Source organism: Schistocerca gregaria, unplaced genomic scaffold, assembly GCF_023897955.1.
Source record: "Schistocerca gregaria isolate iqSchGreg1 unplaced genomic scaffold, iqSchGreg1.2 ptg001676l, whole genome shotgun sequence".
NCBI classification, from domain to species: Eukaryota; Metazoa; Arthropoda; class Insecta; order Orthoptera; family Acrididae; genus Schistocerca; species Schistocerca gregaria.
Window position 1 is genome coordinate 1 of NW_026062938.1, and position 5,000 is coordinate 5,000.

A 5,000-nucleotide genomic window follows, 5' to 3' on the forward strand; every position below is an offset into this window, starting at 1 on the left:
ACACTAGATCGCGTGTTTGAAAGATGCGTCGCCGGTACGAGGACCGTGCGATCAGCCCAAAGTTATTCAGAGTCACCAAGGCAAACGGACCAGACGAGCCAATCCGATTGGTTTTGATCTAATAAAAGCGTCCCTTCCATCTCTGGTCGGGACTCTGTTTGCATGTATTAGCTCTAGAATTACCACAGTTATCCAAGTAACGTGGGTACGATCTAAGGAACCATAACTGATTTAATGAGCCATTCGCGGTTTCACCTTAATGCGGCTTGTACTGAGACATGCATGGCTTAATCTTTGAGACAAGCATATGACTACTGGCAGGATCAACCAGGGAGCTGCGTCAACGAGAGCTGAGCAGCCGGCCGCCCGGGAGTGTGTCCCGAGGGCCCGCGCGAACACGCAAGCGTCCGCTCAATTATTCTGCAAACAGGAGGAGGCTGAGCTCCCCTGCACGATACACCTCGAAACCCTCTCAGGTCCCGGCGGCGCGCAGCGCCGTCCTAAGTACTTGGTCGGGTTCGAGAGAGGCGCAATCGCCCGGAGATAGGCGAGTAGACGCTTTCAGTGCGAACACCCGTGCTCCCAACTGAGCTTGCCGCTGCCGACAGAGGCCCGGGAGCGTGCTGTCGTGGCATTGCCGGCGGGAAACAACACGCGCCACCTACGGTGACCGGCAGCTCCAACGCCAGCGCCACAGAAGGGCAAAGCCCCACTTGGGTGCAGAAGCGAACTCTCCCAGCACAGCGCACGCGCCAACACGTCCGCAGAGCTGCGATACAAACCACCTGCGAGAACCGCCGGGGGCGACCGAGCAGCAGACGGCGTCGCGACGCCGAGTGCCGGGCGGCGGCGCATCCTCAACGCACACAGTCCGCAATCGGACCAGCACACTGCAGATGTCCACCGCGCTTCGCACCGGGCTCGGCAGAACCCACTTTGGCCGCCTGGCGCCGCGCGCCGGGTGCGCCGGCGCGTAGCTGGGACGCCAGCCGGGCCCGTCGGCCGGCGCTCCTGCCACTGGGCGCCCCCCACCAGCCGGCTGTAGTGCGTGCGCTCACGCAGCGCGCGGCCAGCACGCCGGGCGGCCCCCCCTCACCGGCCGGGGACTGTCCCACCAAGCCACAGCCTCGTATCGCTTCATACCCACATGGCCAACTCAGGTTCGGGGGCATGGCGGGTACCGCCGAAACAACCGGTTCACAGATGTACCGATCGTCGCTATCACCGATGCACCTGCAGCGCGAACAACCGCTCAACAACTGATTTCCAGTTCATTTGCGGATCTTTGGCAGCAAACGTATACGTCAATCTACATTTGCGAAATCTACGATTCTGGCATGCCTGCATGTTATGTGTCACGACACGCTACATCAGCCCACATACACACTACGGCATGTACACGAGAGAACACGTGGAAGATGGTCCGCGCACGTGTGCAATGTCCCTTGCGCGGTCGACTGTCAACCGGCCTCTGTAGCATGTCGCAGATGTGGAACGCGGTCCACCGTGGTATCATGTTGTGTGGGGCAATACGATTAAATAGGAAAACCCTCGTCGCTACATCAACAGACGGCTCACGCTGATTCCCGGCAGAGGGAGGGGGGCCAACATGCAATACTTTCGTCCGTACCTACCACATGTCTGTACGGCGTAAAACAGTGCAATCTCGCTGTAATGGGGAGACGAGACAAGTAGCATCGTGCACAACATATGGCCCTTATGATTCGCCATTGTAGGGCGCAGCCGGTGTACGGTCAAGCATGTGCCACATTATGTCACTCAGTACGTAACGACGGATGATCAGTGTGGGTTACGCGTACATCAGCGGACAGTCCACACAGGCCGTACCACAACGTACACTGACTGCATCGACAACCGAATGCAACTGAACAGCTGCAAGGCTCATTTCACAAACAAACGCCTGACCGACCAGCTTGGAAGGGCAGGAGGGGAGGGCGATAGTCGTTCTGTAGCGTTACACCCTTCCAGTGGTTAGCGGGACTGTGTAGAAAGTACGCAACACTCGAAAGACATTTACGTGAGGGTACGCACCATGGCATCGAGAAATACACATGACACCAGAGGATCCAAGCAGTGAACTATGTTCAGAGGGTTGCTGTTAGGCAAAGCTACATTCCTGTGACGTTACATGTGACAGTTAAGGTGCAGTGTAAGTTAGGTTAAGGTGCAGTGTAAGTTAGGTTAAGGTGCAGTGTAAGTTAGGTTAAGGTGCAGTGTAAGTTAGGTTAAGGTGCAGTGTAAGTTAGGTTAAGGTGCAGTGTAAGTTAGGTTAAGGTGCAGTGTAAGTTAGGTTAAGGTGCAGTGTAAGTTAGGTTAAGGTGCAGTGTAAGTTAGGTTAAGGTGCAGTGTAAGTTAGGTTAAGGTGCAGTGTAAGTTAGGTTAAGGTGCAGTGTAAGTTAGGTTAAGGTGCAGTGTAAGTTAGGTTAAGGTGCAGTGTAAGTTAGGTTAAGGTGCAGTGTAACTTAGGTTAAGGTGCAGTGTAACTTAGGTTAAGGTGCAGTGTAACTTAGGTTAAGGTGCAGTGTAACTTAGGTTAAGGTGCAGTGTAACTTAGGTTAAGGTGCAGTGTAACTTAGGTTAAGGTGCAGTGTAACTTAGGTTAAGGTGCAGTGTAACTTAGGTTAAGGTGCAGTGTAACTTAGGTTAAGGTGCAGTGTAACTTAGGTTAAGGTGCAGTGTAACTTAGGTTAAGGTGCAGTGTAACTTAGGTTAAGGTGCAGTGTAACTTAGGTTAAGGTGCAGTGTAACTTAGGTTAAGGTGCAGTGTAACTTAGGTTAAGGTGCAGTGTAACTTAGGTTAAGGTGCAGTGTAACTTAGGTTAAGGTGCAGTGTAACTTAGGTTAAGGTGCAGTGTAACTTAGGTTAAGGTGCAGTGTAACTTAGGTTAAGGTGCAGTGTAACTTAGGTTAAGGTGCAGTGTAACTTAGGTTAAGGTGCAGTGTAACTTAGGTTAAGGTGCAGTGTAACTTAGGTTAAGGTGCAGTGTAACTTAGGTTAAGGTGCAGTGTAACTTAGGTTAAGGTGCAGTGTAACTTAGGTTAAGGTGCAGTGTAACTTAGGTTAAGGTGCAGTGTAACTTAGGTTAAGGTGCAGTGTAACTTAGGTTAAGGTGCAGTGTAACTTAGGTTAAGGTGCAGTGTAACTTAGGTTAAGGTGCAGTGTAACTTAGGTTAAGGTGCAGTGTAACTTAGGTTAAGGTGCAGTGTAACTTAGGTTAAGGTGCAGTGTAACTTAGGTTAAGGTGCAGTGTAACTTAGGTTAAGGTGCAGTGTAACTTAGGTTAAGGTGCAGTGTAAGTTAGGTTAAGGTGCAGTGTAACTTAGGTTAAGGTGCAGTGTAACTTAGGTTAAGGTGCAGTGTAACTTAGGTTAAGGTGCAGTGTAACTTAGGTTAAGGTGCAGTGTAACTTAGGTTAAGGTGCAGTGTAACTTAGGTTAAGGTGCAGTGTAACTTAGGTTAAGGTGCAGTGTAAGTTAGGTTAAGGTGCAGTGTAAGTTAGGTTAAGGTGCAGTGTAACTTAGGTTAAGGTGCAGCGTAACTTAGGTTAAGGTGCAGCGTAACTTAGGTTAAGGTGCAGTGTAACTTAGGTTAAGGTGCAGTGTAACTTAGGTTAAGGTGCAGTGTAACTTAGGTTAAGGTGCAGTGTAACTTAGGTTAAGGTGCAGCGTAACTTAGGTTAAGGTGCAGCGTAACTTAGGTTAAGGTGCAGCGTAACTTAGGTTAAGGTGCAGCGTAACTTAGGTTAAGGTGCAGCGTAACTTAGGTTAAGGTGCAGCGTAACTTAGGTTAAGGTGCAGCGTAACTTAGGTTAAGGTGCAGCGTAACTTAGGTTAAGGTGCAGCGTAACTTAGGTTAAGGTGCAGCGTAACTTAGGTTAAGGTGCAGCGTAACTTAGGTTAAGGTGCAGCGTAACTTAGGTTAAGGTGCAGCGTAACTTAGGTTAAGGTGCAGCGTAACTTAGGTTAAGGTGCAGCGTAACTTAGGTTTAGGGGCCAACGTGGGTTAGGTTAGGGGCCAACGTGGGTTAGGTTAGGGGCCAACGTGGGTTAGGTTAGGGGCCAACGTGGGTTAGGTTAGGGGCCAACGTGGGTTAGGTTAGGGGCCAACGTGGGTTAGGTTAGGGGCCAACGTGGGTTAGGTTAGGGGCCAACGTGGGTTAGGTTAGGGGCCAACGTGGGTTAGGTTAGGGGCCAACGTGGGTTAGGTTAGGGGCCAACGTGGGTTAGGTTAGGGGCCAACGTGGGTTAGGTTAGGGGCCAACGTGGGTTAGGTTAGGGGCCAACGTGGGTTAGGTTAGGGGCCAACGTGGGTTAGGTTAGGGGCCAACGTGGGTTAGGTTAGGGGCCAACGTGGGTTAGGTTAGGGGCCAACGTGGGTTAGGTTAGGGGCCAACGTGGGTTAGGTTAGGGGCCAACGTGGGTTAGGTTAGGGGCCAACGTGGGTTAGGTTAGGGGCCAACGTGGGTTAGGTTAGGGGCCAACGTGGGTTAGGTTAGGGGCCAACGTGGGTTAGGTTAGGGGCCAACGTGGGTTAGGTTAGGGGCCAACGTGGGTTAGGTTAGGGGCCAACGTGGGTTAGGTTAGGGGCCAACGTGGGTTAGGTTAGGGGCCAACGTGGGTTAGGTTAGGGGCCAACGTGGGTAAGGTTGCCAGAGATGTGTCAAATCAGGATGTACGTTTGGCTGGTGTCAGGTGGTGGGTTGGTTCGATGTCTTTACCAGGGGTGTGGCCAAAGGGTATTTTATTACTTGTACCTTTTGTGTTGTGGCGTGGCGTTGCGTCTTGTGTTGATACTGGGTGGACCACTGTGGGTGTTGCTGGCTGATTTGAGCTGCGTTGTTTGCGGGTGATGTGAGACATTGTGTCTTATTAGTGGACGTCACGTTCCTCTTGTCGTTCTTTGGATAGTGTCCTGTGGCAGCGAGGATAAAATGGATGTTGTTGAACGCTAGTGCTTTGGTGCTTTCGCTTTGTTACAC